This window comes from Phascolarctos cinereus, unplaced genomic scaffold (assembly GCF_003287225.1).
Source record: "Phascolarctos cinereus isolate Bilbo 61053 unplaced genomic scaffold, phaCin_HiC Scaffold_4;HRSCAF=312, whole genome shotgun sequence".
NCBI classification, from domain to species: domain Eukaryota; kingdom Metazoa; phylum Chordata; class Mammalia; order Diprotodontia; family Phascolarctidae; genus Phascolarctos; species Phascolarctos cinereus.
Genome location: NW_027555847.1, coordinates 267,190,529 through 267,213,523, shown reverse-complemented (window position 1 = coordinate 267,213,523; position 22,995 = coordinate 267,190,529). Strand labels below are relative to the sequence as shown.

General features: G+C 38.4%; 1 long non-coding RNA gene across 1 annotated transcript in view; it reads left to right on the top strand.

The window, feature by feature from the left end:
* The window catches only part of LOC144456890 (uncharacterized), a 192,437-nt gene that overhangs the window by 40,274 nt on the left and 129,168 nt on the right, over window positions 1-22,995 (top strand). The gene's annotated exons all lie outside the window — the stretch shown is intronic.

Genomic DNA, 22,995 nt, shown 5'->3' with positions numbered 1-22,995 from the left:
TCACTCAACTCCCCAGTCTTGTAAGCAGTCAGAATCAGTTCAAAGGCATACCCTCTGGAAGTCAGATCAGAATTGTTAAGTTGAGATTATTTCTTATTGAGTCTAAGATGCTTGAATTTTGTACTTAAAAACAGAAACATCAAGTTGAGGAATTGACTTTCTCTCAGGAAAGAAGTTAAGAAGTTGGTACCTCTCAGCCTGAATTTCCCCGTCTGTAAAATGGGGATAATAGCACCAAGTTCATGGGGTTGTTGTAAGGATCAAATATCCTGATACATGTAAGTAATTTGCAAACCCTTAAGAACTGTATACCTGTCATTATTATCGTTATCATCCCCTTCCTCCACCACATCCAACTGGGGGAGGGAAGAGAGAGAATCAAAGTACATGGGTACTTTGTACAAAGTACAGTCTCTAGGCCTTTAGTATGTAGTTCTGATTATACACTGAGAAAACTAGCTAGTCTCTGTCACTATCTGCACTATGACATGCAATATTTAATCCCAAGCACTTCCTTGCCCTGTGGCTATGTTCCTTTTCCAGTGACATGAGATTATGAAAGGAGCTTGAGATTCCCACCCCCCTCAAATTTTAGGTCTCAGTTTGGGAGGCCTTCTCAGTTATCTTCTATACAGCATGCTTCTACAAAACTCCAAACTCTAAATTAAACATAACAGAAAATTACCTGATTCAAAAATGATAATGGGTACAGAGAAACATTTATCTGGAAATCAGTTGGTTACAAAAGAGTATTTTTTTGTGTGTAAGCTACTCATAGGGTCTGAGAACAAATTATAAGACCTTTCCCTCAAGAAAAATAAGGCTCATTTTTTTTGGTGAGGCAGTTGGGGTCAAGTGACTTGCCCAGGGTCACACGGCTAGTAAATGTGAAGTATCTAGTCTGAGGCCAGATTTAAACTCAGGTCCTCCTGACTCCAAGGCTGGAGCTATATCCACTGTGCCACCTAGCTAGCTGCCCAGAAGCATTTACTTATTACTTATACTAAAGTGACCCATCACAAGCAGTTAACTTTTTAGAATCACTTCAAATATTCCACTGTGTCAACTGTATACACAGCACTATAAGGGGCTCTAGGAAGAGATGAAGTTTTTCCAATAGCATGGTTCCATACTTAGAACTAGCAGTGATCTTAGAGGTCATTTAATCCAGCCCTTTCATTTTACCAATAAGGGGAATGATGCTTTGAAAGGTTAAGTCATTTGCCCAAAGTCACAGAATTAAGAAATATACCCAAGTGCTCCAACTCCAAATCCAGTGCTTTCCTCCTGTTCTGTGCTACCTGCCTACCTTTGTTTGCTATTCAGTAGGGTAATGTGACCTGTACAGTATATAAGTGCATTAGATAGGTAGAGAGTATTTTGTGCCATGGGAGGTTGGGGGAGGAGATTAGGTAATGCTTTGTGGCAGTGGCCTTTCAATCAAGCTTAAAGGCTGGAGATTAAGAGGTAACAATGTAAACAAATCTATCTCAACATCATCTAGGCACAGCCCTGCTGTTGCCTGGCCTGTCCCCGTCTTACCCTTGGTCCTATCCAGCCACCGCAGGCCATAGAGAACATAAGATAGAAAATAAGACATTCCATATACCAGTGATTTAATAATTTAATAATTAAACTGTTATTAGAAGCTCAGAAGGGAATGTTAGACAACCAGAGTCAATATTTGTATATACTGTTGGAAGGGCTGCTTGCTAGTCATGACTCTCTCACAGGGGACAAATGAGTGGGAATACGTCAGAAGCATGGACTCCAGACACATTTTGAAGGTGCCACAGTAATAGATATAGATTTTGATGAATGGTCATATGGAGTAAGGAATAACTAGAGTAAAGTTTTAGGGAAGACTCACTTCAATGCCATTCTGCTGTGCATATAATTTTTTAAAATTAGATTGCAAAAATAAGGCACCTGCCTGTTCCAAGGTATCATAGTGTAGTGGGGGGTGGTGGTGGGGGGTGGGAGGAAACAGCTCTGGATTTGGAAATCAGAAGACCAATTCAAATCCTGGTTTAAATTTTTTAAGGCCTTTTAGTAAGTAAAAACTCTTTGGGCCTTAATTTTTCTCATCTATTGAATAAAGGAATTGGAGTAGATGAGATCCAAAGTGTCATCAACCTTCAAGCCCTAAAATGCAATCAGTTGTCACCCCTGATTAGTTCTTCACCCATTTCTTATATTCTGAACTGCAACTTCATTCTTCTAGTCTTTGCTTGGACACACAATAAAAACCCTTGTCTGAACAAGAAACATGCCATTTCAAATAATGTTAAAGTTTCTCTACCCAGCTATATTATGATAGCCACATACAACTCTTGCAGCTAAGGATGTTTTCTTTTAATATATAATCCTAAATGAAGAGTAGTATTCCTGTATACAGGGGAGAACATCCCCACTGAATTAAAGGGCTAAACCATTCAGCACAACATCTCTCATTCTCCCCACTTACCTAGAGACAATCTCTGAGAACACAGCCACAGAAGCTGCTTTGGCTTTCTATTCATATATAAACAGTTTGGGAAGTGAGCCTTTATCATTGGCAGATTAAACAAATAAACAATCACCAAATGAATTTCAAGTCCTGTGGCCAATGAAGGCTATGAGGTGGGTGGCAGAATTAGGGAAGAGTCAGTGACTTGAAAGGAGCTACATTAGTTCTCACACCTGTAATTCTTATTGACAGAACTTCATAGCCTTTTTGACTTTTCAGCATATATTTATCTTGCATAGTTTATATAACCTTCTTTGTAGGCTTAGCTGAATTATTTTATTACTGTATAAATAAATTGTAAATTTAAAAGATTTCTCAATGATTCTTTCCTTAAAACAGCTCTCTGGAGAATAGGACTATTTCAATTTAGTGTAGGTAAACAGATGGATAATAAGCTACAAGTTCATCTACTTACCAATTATTTATTAGGCACAATGCTGTGGGGGCAGGGAGGAGAATAAATAAGGAAGGATAATAAGGTCAAGAGGGATTTCATTAGGATTAATGACCCCTTCCTACTTCTTTCTTTTACTGTAAGGATCTGGTTAGTCAGGTGGTCCATCTGCTCTTACTAAGTTCTGCCTGATTGATGGTCTCCTTTATCTACATTACTGACTAAAATGATTTATCCTTTTATTCCTGTAGTATGGCAAAAGTTGGTGCTGTAATGGCATCTCTGAGTAAGTGATGGTAGAAAAGTAATTGAAATGAAAAGGTGAAGCGAAAATAGGGCTGTGTATATGTGTGTGTTCAATTGTAGGAGACAGCATGCTGAACATAATTATATAAATAAGTCTATGTAGACTAAGTATAGGGGAGTATGGGGAGGGGAGGGGGATGTTACTTACAGCAGGGAGGTGGTGGAACTGAGTGCTACTAGGGATTCTAAGGGGTGCAAATAAAGAGTGAGGGCATTCCAGGCTGGAGGGACAGCCAGTGAAAAGGGAGAGAGGCATGCTATGCTATAGGTGAGGAATCATAAGGAGAATAGTCTATCTGAAATGCTGAGTGTCTGAAGGGAGTAATGTGTGGAAAGGTAAGTTGGAGCCAAAGGGTGAAAGGTTTTTAAATGCCAAACAGAGGAGTTTCTATTTGATTGTCTGGGTCATAGGAAGAAGCCACTAGAATTTATTGAGTTGGGAAGTGGCATGGTTACACCTTTGCTTTAGGAAAATCATTTTGGCAAGTTCGTGGAGAAGCTATGAAGTCTAATTAGGATGCTGCTGCAATAGTAGAGGTGAAAAGTGTTGAGGGCCTGAAACTAGGGTTGTAGCAGTGTGACTGGAGAGGAGGGGAGAAGTGCAACCTGTACAAAGATGGTGGTGCCCACAATGGAAATAAGAAAGTTTAGAAGTGCTGGGCTCTGGGGAAAAGATAATAAGTTCTGTTTTAAGGCATGTTGTGGTGCCTACAGAATAATCAGTTTGAAATGTCCATTAGGCAGTTGGTGATAACAGGATTGGAGCTCAGAAGATGGATAATGTAATAAATAATATATAGATCTGGGAGTCGCCTAGAGAGAGATGATCATTAAACCTTTGGGAGCTGGTGAGGTACCTTGATCTCTAGTTATATGATCCTTATCAATGGATAAGAGGTGAAATTTGGGATTTTGTCAAGATCATACATTTTTATTAAATTTGGTTTATTTTTATATGTTTCATATATTTTATAATTTTATAAAACTTGGGTTAAGGAAGACTGGAATAATAAGATTTGACATTTATGTATCATTTTGTGACTTATAAATTGCTTTACATAAACTATCTCATGTGATCATCATAATAATTATGAAGTAAGGTAGTCATTATTCTGACTATTTTTAGAGACAAGGAAGCAAACTTAGAGGGACAAAGCGATCACCTAGAGTAATTGGTTTATGACATGAAATAAGTTAGTTTCTCAGCAAGGCATTTGGGGCAATATTATAAGAGTTGATTAGGTATCTCAATTTTTCTACAATCTGGAACAGAGTTTTCATGAAGTGGTAATAATCACTTGACCTGCATGGAGGTGGACATAGCGGAGGGGAAAATACTGTCTCTCCAAAAGCCATCTGGCAAGATAAAAAATTATATATACATATATACACACACATATACATATTTAATCTACACATATGTTTATGTGTTTAAAAATATACAGATATGTATATACACATACAATATAAGATTTACTTTGAAATGCAAGCCATTCCTTGATTGTTTCATATCAGAAGACACTTGTGTGATGGCACCAAAAAGCATAGCTGGGCATTCAGCTAAAATCAATGTTTCTTTGTTGCCTTTTGGAAGCTGTCTGAGAAAATGATCCTTCTAAGAGTATCATATGTACAGGTGTTGAACATATATCTGAAAATTCGGGACTCCTGAACTAAGTGTGGCAGGTTGATTTCAACTACTTAGATACTGAAATGGATTTGTGATCTCATCTATTCTAAAGTCTTCTCAAATAATTTGGAGTATAACTTTTCCAGGCCTATTCATCTTGTATTATTTTTGTCCATTTCCTTCCATAAGTTTGTCACAGATGATCTACCCACTATCCCAGAGACCTTTTTCACTTTCTCCTGACATTCCAGGGTCATGTCACCAGTAGATTTCTTTGGCTGTTCACTTGTTTATCTCCTTTTTTCTTGCCCTGTGACAAGCCCATGTCTTCTTTGTATCATACAATTCCTTTTATTCTTGTTCTTTTTTGGAGTTCCTCGTTGGTTATATGTGATAGTCTGCACACATCTACTATGAACCCCTTTGTTGTCATCTGTGTGATATTCATTTTGCATTATTTGGAGACAGCCATGGTGTGTGTCTTAGTGTCATGTAGGAAAGACAGTAGACTGTTGGTATTAAAAAAGATGGACCTTTGCTTTCATGGGGAGCTAACATTAGGTCAGTAGAAGAGCATTGCTGTTTCCCAAATGCCCTTCTCTCCCTGAGGTACGACTCTGGACCCAACTCATTGTCCATCTCTACTGTCTGTCTTAGATATACATCTTGATGGATGAGCTCTATGAGATGTGTGTGCAAATGCATGTTGTGATCTGGACAATCAACATTGAAACATCAAAGTGGCAGCTAGGTGGCGAAATGGATAGAACACCAGCCCTGGAATCAGGAGGACCTGAGTTCAAATGTGACCTCAGACACATAACACTACCTAGCTGTGTGACTCTGGGCAAGTCACTTAACCCCAATTGCCTTACCCAAAACCAAACCAAACCAAAAAACCATTGAAACATCAAGATTTGGTTCACCCAGACTCTTTTGAGTGAATACAAATCTCTTCCAGGAGGCTCTCCAATGTTCAGGGGTTTCGTGCAGTTAGCACAATGTAATCCACAAAACGAACCATTTGTAGGAGCTCTCCATCCACAGGACTCTAATGGATTTGTTCTATCACAGTCGAAACACCTTTGATGAGTATACACTTCCCTAGTTTATGCCTTGCCTGATGTTTATCATCAGAGAAGTGTTAAACAGGGCTTTATTTTTTTATGTATTTATTTATTTATTATTGAGGCAGTTGGGGTTAAGTGACTTGCCTAGGGTCACACAACTAGCAAGTGTCTGAGGTTGGATTTGAACTCAGGTCCTCATGACTCCAGGGCTGGTGCTTTCTCTACTGCACCACCAAGCTTCCCCTGAACAGGTTTTAAAAAATATATATTTTCAAGAAATCTTGAATAACTTTGATATATAGATTGAAGCCTGTAACTTGTTTTCTTTGTTGAATCAAATACTTTTTCTTTTTTTCTTTTTCCATTTATTTATTTATTTTTAGCTTTCAGCATTCACTTTTATAAGATTTTGAGTCGCAAATTTTCTCCTTCTCCTTCCCTGACTCACTCCCCAAAACAGCATGCAATCTGATATAGTCTATACATGTATAATCATATTAAACGTATTTCCACATTAGTTATATTGTGAAAGAAGAATCAGAACAAAAGGGAAAAAGTACGAGAAAGAAAAAAAGAGAGAAAATAGTATGCTTCAATCTGCATTCAGGCTCCGTAATTCTTTCTCTGGATGGGGTTAACATTTTTTATCATGAATTTTTTGACATTGTCTTAAATTATTGTATTACTGAGAAGGGCTTAGTCTATCGAAGTTGTTCATTACACAATTTTGATGTTACTATGTACAGTGTTCTCCTGGTTCTGCTCACTTCACTCAGCATCAGCTCATGTAAGTCTTTCCAGGTTTTTCTGAAATCTGCCTGCTCATCATTTCTTATGGAACAATATTCTATTACATTCATATACCACAACTTGTTCAGCCATTCCCCAATTGATGGGCATCCTCTCAATTTCCAATTCTTTGCCACCACAAAAAGAGCTGCTATAAATATTTTTGTACATGTGGGTACTTTTCCCATTTTTATTATCTTTTGGGGATACAGACTTGGTAGTGGTATTGCTGGATCAAAGGATGTGCATAGTTTTATAGCCCTTTGGGCATAGTTCCAAATTGCTCTCCAGAATGGTTGGATCAGTTCACAGCTCTACCAACAATGCATTAGTGTTCCAATTTTCCCACATCTTCTCCAACATTTTAAAATTTCCTTTTTTGTTATATTAGCCACCTTGATAGGTGTGAGGTGGTATCTCAGAGTTGCTTTAATTTGCATTTCTCTAATCAGTAATGATTTAGAGCATTTTTTCATATGGCTATAGATAGCTTTAATTTCTTCATACTAAAACTGCCAATTCATATCCTTTGACCATTTATCCATTGGGATAAATTTGACTCATCTCTCTATATTTTAGAAACAAGGCCTTTATCAGAGACGATGGCTGTTAATATTGTTTCCAGCTTTCTACTTGCCTTCTAATCTTGGTTGCATTGGCTTTGTGCAAAACCTTTTAAATATAATGTAAACAAAATTATCCATTTTGCAGTTCATATTTTTCTCTATCTCTTGTTTGGTCATAAATTCTTCCATTCTCCATAGATCTGACAGGTAAACTATTCCTTGCTCTCCCAGTTTGCTTATTGTATCACCCTTTATTTCTAAACCATATACTCATTTTGACTTTATCTCGGTATGTGGTGTAAGATGTTGGTATACACCTAGTTTTTGTCATACTATTTTTTCAGTTTTCCCAGGAGTTTTTGTTAAATGTTGAGTTCTTATCCCAGAAGCTAGAGTCTTTGGGTTTATCAAACAGTAGATTACTATAGTAATTACTATAGTCATCGACTACCTGTCCTATTCCACTGATCCACTACGCTGTTTCTTAGCCAGTACCAAGTAGTTTTGATGATTGCTGCTTTATAATACAATTTAAGATCTGGTATAGCTAGGCCTCCTTCCCTAGCATTTCTTTTCATTATTTCTCTTGATATTCTGGACCTTTTTGTTCTTCCAGGTGAATTTTGTTGCTGTTTTTTCTAACTCTATAAAATAATTTTTTGGTAGTTTGATTGGTATGGCACTGAATAAGTAAATTAATTTAGGTAGAATTGTCATTTTTATTATATTAGCTCAGTCTACCCATGAGCAACTGATGTTTTTCCAGTTATTTAGATCTGACTTTATTTGTGTGAAAAGTGTTTTGTAATTGTGTTCATATAGTTCCTGGGTTTGTTTTGGCAGGTAGGCTCCCAAATATTTTATACTGTCTACAGTAACTTTAAATGGAATTTCTCTTTCTATCTCTTGCTGTTGGGCTTTGTTAGTGTAACATACAGAAATGCTGATGATTTGTGTAGGTTTATTTTATATCCTGCAACTTTGCTAAAGTTGTTTATTATTAGAGTTGTTGTTTATTATTGTTTATCATTTCAAGTAGTTTTTTACTTGATTCTCTAGGATTCCCTAAGTATATCATCATATCATCTGCAAAGAGTGATAGCTTAGTTTCTTCTTTGCCTATTCTAATTCCTTCAATTTCTTTTTCTTCTCTTATTGCTAAGGCTAACATTTCTGGTACCATAATGAATAACAGTGGTGATAATGGACATCCTTATTTCACCCCCAATCTTATTGGAAATGCTTTTAACTTATCCCCATTACATATAATGCTTCCTGATGTCTTTAGGTAGATGCTACGTATCATTTTAAGGAAGACTCCATTTATTCCTCTGTTCTCTAGTATTTTTAATAGGAATGGGTGTTGTATTTTGTCAAAAGCTTTTTCTACATCTGTTGAGATAATCATATGATTTGTTACTTTTGTTGTTGATATGGTCAATTTTGCTGATAGTTTTCCTAATATTGAACCAGCCCTACATTCCTGGTGTAAATCCTACCTGGTCATAGGGTATTACTCTCGTATTAAGTTGTTGTAATCTGTTTGCTAATATTTTATTTAAAATTTTTACATCTATATTCATTAGGGAAATTGGTCTTTAATTTTCTTTCTCTGTTTTGACTCTTCTCAGTTTAGATATCAGTACATATTTGTATCATAAAAAGAATTTGGTAGGACTCCTTCTTTGCCCATTTTCCCAAATAGTCTATATAGTATTGGAATTAATTGTTCTTTAAAGGTTTGATAGAATTTACTTGTAGATCCATCTGGCCCTGGAGGTTTTTTCCTGGGGAGTTCATTGATGGCTTGTTCAATTTCTTTTTCTAAGATGCAGTTATTTAAGTATTTTGTTTCCTCTTCTGTTAATCTGGGCAATTTATATTTTTGTAAATATTCATCCATTTTTAATAAGATTGTCAAATTTATTGGCATACAGTTGGCTAAATAGTTCCTAATTATTGTTTTATTTCCTCTTCCTTGGTGGTAAATTCACTCTTTTCATTTTTGATACTAGTAATTCAATTTTCTTCTTTTTTTAATCAAATTAGCCAAATGTTTATGTGTTTATTGTTTTTTTGCATAAAACAGCTCATAGTTTCATTTATTCGTTCAATAGTTTCCTTAATTTCAATTTTATAATCTCTCCTTTGGTTTTCAGCATTTCTATTTGGCATTTAATTGGGGATTTTAAATTTGTTCTTTTTCTGGTTTTTTTAGTTGCACGCCCAGTTAACTGATCTCCTCTTTCTCTGTTTTATTCGTGTAAACATTTAGAGATATAAAACTTCCCCTAAGAACCACTTTTGCTGCATTCCATAAGTTTGGTATGTTGTCTCATTGTTGTCATTCTCTTGTATGAAGTTATTGATTGATTCTATGATTTGTTGTTTGACCCACTCATTCTTTAGAATTAGATTATTTAGTTTCCAATTAATTTTTAGTCTATCTTTCCATGGCCCTTTATTACACATAATTTTTATTGCATCATGATCTGAAAAGGATGCATTTAATATTTCTGCCTTTCTGCATTGTATTGTCAGGTTTTTATGCCCTAGTATGTGGTCAGTTTTTGCATAGGTGCCATGTACCCCTGAGAAAAAGGTATATTCTTTTCTATCCTCATTCAGTTTTCTCCAGAGGTCTATCATATCTAACTTTTCTAAAATTTCTATTCATCTCCTTAACTTCCTTCTTGTTTATTTTTGGTTAGATTTATCCAGTTCAGAAAGGGGGAGGTTGAGGTTCCCCACTAATATAGTTTTGCTGTCTATTTCTTCCTGTAACTCCTTTAACTTCTCCTCTAAGAATTTGGATGCTATACCACTTGATGCATATATGTTTAGTAATAATAATACTTTGTGGTCTGTGGTGCCTTTTAGCAGGATAGAGTTTCCTTCCTTATCTCTTTTAATTAGATTTGTTTTTGCTTTTGCTTTGTCTGAGATCAGGATTGCTACCCCTGCTTTTTTTTAACTTCAGCTGAAGCATAATATATTCTACCCCAGCCTTTCACCTTTACCTTGTGTGTATCTCTCTGTTTCAGATATGTTTCTTGTAAACAACATATTTTAGGATTATGGTTTATAATCCATTCTGCTATCTGCTTTCTTTTTATGGGAGAGCTCATCCCATTCACATTCATGATTACTATTTGTTCTTTCTCTTCATCCTATTCTCCCCCCACCCCATTTATGCTTTTATTTCTCCTTTTTCCCTTTCCCTCCTCAAAAGAGTTTTGCTTTTGACCACTGCCTCCCTCAATCTTCCCTCTCTTCTGTCAGCCCTCTCCCTATTCTTTCCCTTTTCACTTTCTACTTCCTCCCTCCCTTCTAACCACCCCAACTCTTTTCTTTTCCCTTTCCCCTCCTACTGCCTACGGGGCAAGTTAGATTTCTATGCCCAACTGAGTATGTTATTTCCTCTTTGAGCCAAATGCAATGAGAGTAAGGTTCAAACTAGCTCATCTCCCTTCATTCTTTCCCTCTACATAATATGTTTTTGTGTCTCTTCATGTGATGTAATTTACCTTTTTATGTCTCCTCCTGTCTACTTCTCCCATTACAATCCCTTTTCACCCCTTAATTAGATTTTTTATCATCACATCAAAATCAGTTTATACCCATACCCTCTGTATATCCCTTCTAAATGTCATAATAAAGATACAGTTCTCAAGAGTTACAAGTATCATCTTCCCATGCAGAGATGTAAACAAATTGCACTTATTGAATAACAAGGTTTGTTTTTTTTCTTTCCTGTTTACATTTTTATGTCTCTCTTGAGTCTTGTATTTGAAGATCAAATTTTCTGTTGAGGTCTGGTCTTTTCATCAGGAAGGTCTGGAAGTCCCCTATTTCATTGAATATCTATCTTCTCCCCTGAAAGATTATGCTCAGTTTCACTGGGTAGTTTATCCTTGGTTGTAATCCAAGCTCCTTTGCCTTACAGAATATCATATTCCAAGCCTTCTGATCGTTTACTGTAGAAGCTGCAAGGTCCTGTATAATCCTGTGGTTCCCCGATATTTGAATTGTTGTTTTCTGGCTGCTTAGGGTATGTTCTCCTTGACATTATAATTCTGGAATTTGGCTATAATATTCCTTGGCATTTTGAATTTGGGATCTCTTTCAGGAGGTGATCAGTGGATTCTTTTGATGACTATTTTACCCTCTGATTCTAGGACCTCAGGGTACTTTTCCTTGATAATTTCTTGGAAGATGCTGTCCAGGCCCTTTTTCTTGTCATGGCTTTCAAGTAGACTAATAATTCTTAAATTATTTCTCCTGGATCTATTTTCCAGGTCAGTTGTTTTTCCAGTGAGGTATTTTATGTTTTCTTCAATTTTTTCATTCTTTTAATTTTGTTTGACTGATTTTTGATATCTCATAGAGTCATTAGCCCTTGCCCAATTCTAATATTTAACAAATTATTTTATTCAGTTTTGTACCTCCTTTTCCATTTGGCCAATTCTACGTTTTAAGGAGTTGTTTTCTTTTATGTGCTTTTTTTTTTTCCATTTTGTCAATTGTATTTTTAAAGGAATTGTTCAGTTTTTCTTCTACCTCTCTAATTTGACTTTAAAAATTCTTGTTGAGCTGTTCCAAGAAGGCTTTTTGGTCTTAAGAGCAGCTCATATTCCCCTTTGAGGTTTCAGATATGGGTATATTGATAATTCTGTACTCTTCTGAATTTGTGTTTTGATCTTCCCTGTCCTCATACTCTTTGTTTTTTTATGTTGCATTTACTCATGGTGTTTACCTTTCTCCTGGTCTTTAAAGTTGATCTCTGCTTCTGAGGCACAGGGGTCCCAAGCTTCTTGTACTGGTGGCTAGGGGTCTAGTTACTGGCTTTGTGTGCTGGGGCCTCAGGTTCTAGCAGCTGGAGGCTATAGAAGCTATAACTTACTTGCTGCTGAGCTGGAACTGGTGGTGGCTAGTGTGTGCCTGGGCCAGGTGGGGTTTTTCTGTGTTTTTCTGAAGCTCGCCAGGTGGGGTGTGGTCGTGGTGGGGGGGAGTGGTCTGGCCACTGGAGGTCACCTCTTCAGCCAGGGCTGCATAGAGCATGGGTAGCCTTAGCTGTTGGTGGGTTTGCTGCGCAAGTGATGGTTTTCCAAGCTGGTGTTTGCCAGTTCCCCTAGCTGTGCCAAGGCATGCAGGGGTCCTGGTGTTAGCGCTTGCCTTCTCCAACTCCCTGGGGCTCAGGATCTCCCACTGGTTTGCTGAGGTGGGGCTTGCTGCTGGCTTTCCAGGATGCCTCCTGTCCTGTACTGGTTCCCTTCAGCCACAGCAAGAGTGACTTTTCCCTTTAATACCTCTAGCCTTAATGAGCTAAAAAATTGCTGCCCGCCCCACCCCCTTCTGCTGGCTCCACTGTTCCAGGATTTTTCCTGGTGCAGTATTTTCTGGCCTTTCCAAGGTCAATAAGGGAGAGAGTGACTTACTGCTTACTCTGCCACCTTGGCTCCTGGAAGTACCTTTCTATTTCTTAGCCAATATCAAATAGTTTTGATGATTGCTGCTTTATAATACAGTTTTAGATCTGGTACAGCTAGGCCACCTTCCCTTGCATTTCATTAATTCCCTTGATTGAATCAAATAGTTTTTCATAGTCAACAAATAATGAACACTGTGATGTTTATATTATCAACATTGGCAAACATGTGGTCCATTGTTGAATATAACTTGTGAAAGTGTCCTTGTTTCCTATCAGTACTCTCACTGAGAAGGCCCTTGATTTGTGTATAAATGACTCATAAAGATTTTGTACACATGAGAAAATAGGCATATAGGTCTGTAGGTATTGATGTGTTGGTTGCCTTTTTTCCATATTAATAATTAGGTCAATACTTTTTATGGAGCTTCAGATGTCTTGTATATCATTCCCTCAATGCATTCATAATTGTGTCACCTCCACAGATCACCTTTAAATAATTTTGTCCAATCCAATTGTTTTTTCTATTTTTGTTCTCCTTGGTACCATATCTACCTCTTCTATAAGCCCATCTAGGATTGTAGTGGTATGATTCAAATGTAGTGATTACACTAAACTTGATGGAGAAAACAGTTTCTCATAATGATTTTTGCAAATATTTTCCATTTTTACTCTATAGTCTTCCTTCAGTTTTTATTCTTAAGTACCCTTGGGAGGGTGTTGCTTAGTTGAATATTTTAGTAAATTTTCTTCTCTGTGCTTTAAATGATGCTATCTGTAATCATTCATTATCCTCCTACTAAGATTTTACAAAAGAGTTTGTATTATAATCTGTTGTTGTCTTTGACAGCATCTTTCTCCCTGTGACAAATCAGACAGCAGGCTAAGGCACTTTCTGGGGTCTTTTGGTCTCCTCTTTGTGGCTATTGATCTGCGTAGATTTTAAACTTCTGTGTAAAATTACTGTAGTTAGTGTCAATGCCATTTCTGTTGTCAGTTTCCCATATTTTAGGGTCAGATAATTGTTTAAATAGTTCAGGGCTATTTCAATTGTCTTCCATATATATTTTTTTCACAATAACTCTTTCTTCTTCCTTTTTTTTTTAAAATCACATTGTGACTTATGACTTACATTTGTTGTATTTATCTGGTGCTTGCCACATCTGGTATTTATCAATTATTTTATCAAAATCAGTGTTAATGATATGGAAGCATGATGTTCCTGTATAATCTCTATGTCCTTGGGTTTCTCACTTTTTCCTGTACCATGCTTTCATATCTATATTTATCTACATCTTTCTATCTCATACTATTTCTATCTTCAATGAAATCACAAAATATCAGTGTATATGATAATTTGATTTAGAGGGTCTCATAAAGTTCTTCAGAGAACTTTTTACCTCTTTGTACTCAGTGGCTAATGCTGTGCAAGTCATCATCATGGTGTTCTTTCTACAAATACTTATTGTTATAATATATTATTGATCAATAGATATATAATATTGATCAATTTATCAAATATCCCATGAAATAATGTTTCTAGTTGACTTTGGATGTATAATAAAATCTACTTTACTAACTCCTTTTTTTGCCTCCCCAGAGTACCTGTGACCCATCCTTAAAATTTTACAACTTCCTTTCTTCTGGCCAAATTTGTAGCAAGTATATCAAGCTGGATATAATTTAGCTCCTCCAGCTATATGCCTGCTTTTGGGCCATGGTATAAAGATGTTGCATTTAGAGTAAGACTGGCAAAGTTACATAAAAATATTGAGCTTTATATTGATAGTCTAAAAACTCTGATACTAAGCTTTCTCTACCTCTTTTCTCACTACTTTGTACATTTCTTATTTTTCTTTATTTCGTAGGTTGCCATGGCCAAAAAGGACCTTCATCACTAGGTGGTCAGGCTATTGAGTGGGGATGTGTCTTTCTGTACTTACATAGATTATCCTTAGAAAACTCTTGGGGCAGCTAGGTGGCACAATGGATAGAGCACTGGCCCTGGAGTCAAGAGGACCTGAGTTCAAATGTGGCCTCAGACACTTGACACTTACTAGCTGTGTGACTCTGGGCAAGAGTCACAATTGACCTCACCAGAAAAAGAAAAAAAGAAAACTCTCTTACACAATTCCTGGGACCATCCTCAAATCCTTTCCAGTCCATAGAACCTGACAGAGCTTGCATTCTGCTGACACAGCTTTCAATCAATCAGAGCATTTGTCAAGCACTGTTCTAAGTGTTGGTGGTACAAAGACAATAGTGAAATGGTCCCTACCCTCAGGGGGTTTATTTTAATGCAGCTGAAAACATGTACACAAATGAGTGTGTAGAAAATGAGGACAAGATAGTTTTGGAGGGGTGTGCCTTAGTGTCTGAGGGGAACTGGTAAAGATTTCATGAAAAGGTGATGTTTGAGCTGTCTGAAATGAAACCAGGGATTTGAAGAGGTAGAGGTGAGGAAGGAGTGCATTCGGGTAAGGGGGGGGGCGCGGTAGAAAATATAAAAGGTAGAGTTGGAGGATGAATTAGATAGTACTGTGTAGAGGGATTCTTTGTTATTTTTGTTGGGTTGTTGTTTTTGAGTTGTGTCTGACAGTTGCTAGACTTGTTTCCAATTCCTTGTTCAGCTAATTTTACACATGAGGCACAGCGGGTTAAGTGACTTGCCCAGGGTCACCTAGCTAGCTAGTCTGAGGCTGGATTTGAACTCAAGAAGATGGGTCTTCTAACTCCTGGCCTCTCACTCTATCCATTGTGCCTCCTAGGTGCCCCAGAGGGATTCTAGCTAACAGTATTAATAGTTATGGGTTGTTGTGAAAAGTGCCACATGGAAAAATTAGGATTAGTCACAATATTCTAAGAGTTGTCCTGGTAAGAATGATGAATTTTAGTCATAGATTTGCATAATTAGAGAGTGTCTTCAAGTTCAGCTATTCCAGAATTCTCCCAATTAATTTAGTTATATAACAATATTTTGCCTGAATGTATTGATGGAGCCCATAAATGTTAATCTAAGATATAACATTTTTTTTAATTAAAAGGGTACTAAAGACATTTTTTGGGGGGGTGAGGCATTTGAGGTTAAGTGACTTGCCCAGGGTCACACACCCATTAAGGGTCAAATGTCTGGTCTAAGACTGGATTTGAACTCAGATCTTCCTGACTGCAGGGACAGTGCCCTATCCACTGCACCACCTAGCTGCCCCTGGAACTAAAGACATTTTGAAGCAAAATAGAATTAGGCCTATTTTCATGCCTTCTCCCCCACAGATCAATTACCCAAATAACCCTCCTAGCACTGACATGTTCTCATAGAACCATAAGGGCAGGAGCTGTTTTTGTTTTTCTATTTCCATTTCTAGCACAGCACCTGGCACGTATTAAATCCTTATTATTGACTTGAAGTGAATTATATAGAACTCCAGGACATTTCACGATCCTGGAAAACTACATTTTGAAAAGTACTGATCTCTATTCTTCTGGGATTAAAGACCTGGATCAGTTTAAATTTTATATATATGTATGTATACATATATATATATATATATATGTATATATATATATATATGTGTGTGTGTGTGTGTGTGTGTGTGTGTGTGTGTGTGTGTGTATGTGTATAAAGAATAAATATACATATATATGCATATTTATTCTTAATTAAAATGCATTCTCGTCTGGATGTATTGTCAGGGTGGTACTATGATGTTGAATTCCTCATACCTAACAAGTTGCCTAAATACTTTACTTAGTATTTCCAGGTATACCTACTATGTCTGTGTAGAAGTGTACGGTTGAAGAATCAAAAGGTAACATAATACTTTAAATCTCCTTATGGGCTAAACTCTATCAGGAATCCTTGGACATAAATTTGAGTGAAAGGGCATTCATTAAGTGATTGCTATGTGCCAAAAACTCTGCCAAGTTCTGGGGATACAAATACAAATGTAAGACAGCCCTTAACCTCAGTGAGCTTTCATTCTTTTTTTATGGTGTCCATTTCAAGTCGATTTTATTCTCCAGAACTAGAATTGCATTTCTACGTGTTTACAGTGTTGTTCACTTCTCTTCTCTGCCCACTTTCAAGTCTTCAGAATGCCTAGTTTTACACAGTAACTCAAATGCTATTTTTAACCTACCACTTGTGTTGGCTGCAAATTTGAGTTGTTCAACTTTTGAAGGCTTGTGTGGAATGTCTCTCTTTCTTCCTGTGCATTTATTCCATTTCTTCAGTGTTGGGTCTGGAAGAAGCACCTTCAGTTGAGCTGTTCTATCATCTGGGAATGTATCTGGTGTGCTATAGTCATGACCCCTCCACTCTGGTACAGCTTAGTAATGTTGGGGTCACACACTGTCTCCATTTCTTTCTGCTGATGTTCATATTCTTCTTTCTCGGTCTTGTTCTTATCCAGCCAGCTGATTTTTTTTTTACCTTTTCAAGGATCATTTGTCTTCATCAGTGGTGTCAAAATCAAATAGAAATGAGGACCACAGAACCAAACATAAGGATCCTTTCTGGTCGTATATTGACTTAGAAATATACATATTAACATGATCTATTTTCTATTGCATTTTTATTTATCTTGCTAAATATTTCCCAATTATAGTTTAATCTGGTCTGGTAGTACGTTTGACTCCTCTGGTCTTTATCACTAATTTTGCCTTGGAGTTTCTCCTCTAAGAAACTTAGGTGCCGATGGAGGGAAATTCCTGCTCTGAAAGTCCTTCTCTCTGGGTAATGACTTCATGCAGAAGTCTTGTCGTTGTTGTTTGTCCATTATTCTCCAAGAGGACCAATGACATTGTGAGAATGATGTCTTGACTTGCATGTCAATTGGATATAAGTGAGTCAGAGCTGCACAGAGTCATCAGCCTCATTCCCACCAATTGATCTTTGTGGAAATGTTGACTTCATGAGAGCTGATATGAGAGAGGAAGGGAAGGAGAGAAGGGGGGGGGCGGGACAGAGAGAGAGAGAGAGAGAGAAGGGGGTCCAGGAGAGCACCTTGATTGTAACCCATTGTTAGAGGGGCAGGACCTGGATGATGATCCATCAAAAGAGCCTGAGGATGAGTGGTCCAGCAGTTCAGTAGACCCAAGCCTGGTTCCTTTCAGAGATGTTTCCTGGGTGTCCCCATTACATAAACTTCTCTTCTTGGTATTTGATTTGCTTATATAAATCTTCCAGGATGTGGACTATAATGACATGTCCAAAACCAAGCAGCTGGCCTCAAAAGCAACTATAATTGGTCAGGCTTAGCTTAAGGACAAGTAACATAAACCAATAACAGATGCCTGTGGGAAGACTAGTGGCTTTCCAGACCTAATCAGACCTCAGCATGAATGTGTGTGCTCCACGGGACAGAAGACCCATGATTGGGGAAGTTGCACATCAAGCACCTGCTGGGATGCTACCATGAACACCTCTCTGCAGGTATTTTTGCCCTAATTATATTTCTTTGTTTAAAAAACCTTAGCACTAGAAAGCCAAAGGCCTGTGTCTTCATTATTTCAATATCCCCCAAAAATCTCACTATAGACAAACAAGAAGAACACAAGGAAGGAGCAGTGTTTCTGTCTCTCAATCTCTCTCTCCCTCCCTCCCTCCCTCCTCTCTCTCTCTCTCTCTCTCTCTCTCTCTCTCTCTCTCTCTCTCTCTTCTCTCTCTCTCTCTCTCTCTCTCTCAAGGAGAGGAGATCCAGAAGTAGGGGGTGGTCATAAAGGATAAGAAGTAAAAACAGTACATTGGGTGGAGGCACAGTGGAAAGTGTTCTGGATTTGGAATCAGGAATTAGCTTTGAATTCCAGCTCTACCAACAACTGGTTATATGACCTTGGATAAATCACTTCATATCTCTGTGATTCCTTATCTGTTAGATTAGTTGGCTTCTAGGGTGTCTTCCTCTCTAAGTCTTACATTCTTATGAAATCATTGGTAGTCTTGGAGGGAGTAATTTCATTTGAGAGTAGTCATAAGCTCAGAAGTCATGTTGCAGAAGTGAACAGGAGTAGAAGAAGGGAAAAATAATGAATAGAAACAGTTTTTTTCTTCTCTAGGAATTTGCTGGAATAAGACATAGGATGATAGTTTAAGGGACTGGTAGAGTCAAATGTAAGTGAAGTAGGTGCTGAAGTCAGTCACCAGTAGGAAATAGGCCTGGGTTTAGAAGCTTGAGAAGAGAGCAGATTTAAGATCTTTGCTGTGGGGGAATTGGTATATTAACAAAGGGGCTACAGTGAGGGCCCTACCAAGGTGAAACAGCATGAATATATAATGTTTAAAATTTATATTTCTCTGGCTTTGCTGGTCAAATCAAGAAATATTTATGTTAAACCCTTGCTTTCTGTGTTGAAGATACTGTGCTAAAATGCTGAGGGCTATTTTTTAAAAAAGAAATATTACCTGCCTCAGGACTAGTTGGGGGATGAGGAAAAGTGCACATGTAGCTAAAAGACAAGTTTGAATATGATGAATTGCATTGAAGAGGTCAGTTAGAACACTATGGGATATTATAGAAGGAAGAAATTGCTTGGGGCAGCTAGGTGGCGCAGTGGATAGAGCACCAGCCCTGAAGTCAGGAGTATCTGAGTTCAAATTTGGCCTCAGACACATAACACTTACTAGCTGTGTGACCCTGGGCAAGTCACTTAACCCCATTGCCTAGAAAAAAAAAAGAAATTGCTTTTAAGTTAGTATGGTAGAAGTATCATCTACTAAGGACTTGTGGCCTGGAGGCCACATGTGGTCTTCCTAGGTCCTTGGATGTGGCCTTTTGACTGAGTCCAAGTTTTACAGTTTCCCTACCTCTGACCTAGGCTTTAGAAATAGCACTTTGGCAGCTTGGGTGTAAGATTGAAGGGAAGAGACTTGAGGCAGGAAGACCAAATAGGCTGCTATTGCAGGAGTCCATGTGAGAGGTGATAAGGGCTTACCCTAGAGTACTGGTTATGTGAGTGGAGAGAAGAGGACATATTTGAGAGATATTGTAGAATTAGAAACAAGATTTGCCAATTGCTTTAAAGTGTAGTAGTAATATGGAGTGAGGTGTAAAGGATGACACCAAGGTTGTGAACCTGGGTTCCTGGAAGGATGGTGGTGCCCTCTACCAAAGTAAGTGTGAAAGAGTGGTGGGTTTGGAGTGAAAGACAGTGAGATATGTGGTGCTGATTGAAACTCATCCATGCCTATTCAATCCTGTGTGACTGGACATAGAAATGAAAGGACAGCTGGACTCTTACTGGTCACTGCTTCAGAGCCTGGAGGCTTCTAAGAGGTGTTTGCCAAAAGGTGATCTGGGGAGGTTGGGGGTTGGTATGCTGGGGGAGGGAGGAATATCCTGAGTTTCTGTGCACCTATTATGGGTGCCTGGGTCATGTTTGGGTCAAAACTGTCTTGAGCAGTGACAGAAACTACTTATTAGATGATGCTTACAAACAACCTGATTTACCTTAAACCTCTGCCAGTGCAGGAAAAGAAAACTTCTGCTCTTCTCAGGAACTTTCCTGAGCTGACATTGATACCTACCTGATAAAGTTTCCTAGGCTAAAATCATGTAGATGACTATGTTTAGATTTGTCTTTTCTTCCTTTATAGTACCAAGAACAGCAACTTTATGATGCCATAGGTCCACTGAACCCCACTATCCCTGTGTTTTGGTAGCTTTTAATTATAATTACCATTTAGTTATAATTATCATACCATTATAATAGTTCTCACTAAAACCTCCTACCAGTTTCTCACTGCCATTACCCCTCTAGCCTGAGTTCCCATCACCCAACTTACACTGTGGGACAGCCCCAGAATTTTTTCCCTCCTCCCTTTCCCTGCCCCCCTGACTGATAGCAGCACACAGAAATTTTAAGCATCCAAGAGGTAACCAGTAAGTGCATTAAAATAAAGAAAAAGGAAATGTAACAAGTGATAGCTGGTGCTAGGAATAAAAACATGGGCAATTAAGCGTCACTTTTAATTTCCCTTATTTGTTCTAGTTGTTAACTTCCAAAGGAAAATCTTGTCTGGACTGGATTCTTGCCAACTCCTAAGTGCCAAGCAGAGTAGGTGCCATATAAATGCTTATTCCCTTCCTCTTCTTCTAGCTGACAGGTTCACTATGGCAAGAGCATTAAGCATTTTTCCTTCTAGAACCTGTTTCCCCAACTGGGATGGAAGGGCACCCCTCTCACCCCACAGATAAGTGTTACTGAGTTTTAGCTAATAAAAAGTTCAAGTGTCTCCACTTTTGAATTCCCAATTTGGGGCCTGAAGAAATCCAGCCCTTGCCCCATGATTGAGAAAAACCATTCTCTGTTTAGCTTCCAAATTATATTGCCCGGTCTTTATTATTATGGAAACATCTGGTCCCTAGAAGCTTACTTGCTTTGACTGTATCCAACTAATCATGTCTATCCCCTTTTAGCAGAGCATATAAATATAGCAATGTTATGTTAGAGCTGGAAGAGACATTATAGACCATCTAGTCCTCTCTCTTTCCTTTTTATAGATTGAGAGATTAAGAAGTAAATGACTTGCCAGTCACACAAACTAATAAATGAATGACCTGGAACTAGATCCAAAGTCTTGATTTCAAGTCTGTGATTAAGCTGTGTACTTCAGAGGTTTAACATCAAATGGACAGCCACTGCCTCCCCCCCAAAAAATTGCAAGGTGTAGCCCTCCTCACACCTTGTATCACCTCAGTGGAAGGTGAGGGAAGTATCACAGGGCAGGAAGGTGGTTAGGTTCACAGTTTAGCTCAGTTCCTATATAGCATAGTCCTAAATTCTAGGTCTAGACCAAATTCTGGCCCCCTGGCTTTTCAAGGCTTTCCTGCTAAGCTGGCTGTCTGCGCCATCCCACCTGCAGTTTTGACTTCAAGGTTGCCATGACTTGAACTCCTAGGTTCAGAGGGAGATCACCAGTGGCACCTGAAACTGAGAAGAACAAACAACACAACAGAGACCCTAGACCCATTTCTTGGATAAAAGAGGGAAGGGGATGTTGTGGGGCTCATGCTATGGGTGAACTGTGATCTTTATCCCCTGGAAGCAGCAGAAAAGAGTGAGCAGGACAGAAATTATCCCAATCTGGCTAAGTGTAAAGGTACAGCCTTTTCTGGTTATGAAGCCAAAGGAGGGATCTCCCATCCTTGTGCTAGGGAAATTCTGGGAGTCCTGGTACTTCCATGTTAGGTGATCTGGTCAAGCCCCCTTACACATTTCGCCATTTGAAATTTGCTGTCCCTGGCAAATTGGCACGGCCACATTTTGAACACAGTCGTCGTCCCAAATTGAGAGCAGTTCTCTCTGGTCAATGTCCTTTCACTTGCTTCCCCGGTATCATAAAATAAGTTTCCAAACAGCTGATATTACAGTATCATGCAATCCCACATGTACAGATGAAGATCACAGTTATTCCTCTAATGGGGCTTGGAACATGCCCAGATTATCTAACAGAGGCACCCTGTTTCTCCTACCACATGATTAGGAGGGGATCTCCTTTCATTGACCCAAACAGAATGGGCTATGTCTGACCAGACAGGGATAGTCTTGAGATCTTTCTGCCTGGTTTTTCCTATTGCATCCAGAGGTTGAAGACTATATACTTCACTCACAACTCATGTGTCATAAGTTGAACCAGAAGGTAGAAGACCTTCCCCCCATGTTCTCTTACCCCACCTCCAAGAAATGAGTCTGGTTGTTTTGTTATTGTTCTGTTTGCCCTCTGTTGCAGGTGCCAGTGGACTGCCACTGGACTGAGAGTTCAAACTGTGGTGACCTTGGAGCCAGGCTTCCAGGTGGGCTGCTGCATCTAGCCAACCTGGCAGGGAAACCTGGAAAAACCAGGGTGCCTGGACTCAAGCCCAAAACAGATTTTGAACTTGGAACTAGGACTGTGCTCTAAAGGAATTGAGTAGTGAACCTAATTCCTTTCTCCTCCCCAAAGACTGATGTGTGTGAGGGAGGGAAGGATCATTCCTCTCATATGTGGGAAAGTTCATATGTTTAATTATTCCTTTGAAGTAAATATTTCCGTGTAAAAGCTAATCTGAGAGTGGTTAAGTGGAAATGAGTGTAGGTGAGCCTCCCCAATACACATACACACTTGGAGGCACACCCAACCTCCTTAAGGGTACTGGAGAACCCTGGAGGAGGTGAAATGTAACATAGTTGGCTTTCAGGCATCAGGGACCAGTGTAGCCAGTGTAAAATTTTGCAGAAGATAAGTCTTTTATGGAAATTACCAAATATGTCTCCTTGCTTATCTTTAAAAGGGCCTTTTTCAACCCAATAAGCAAAAAAAGAG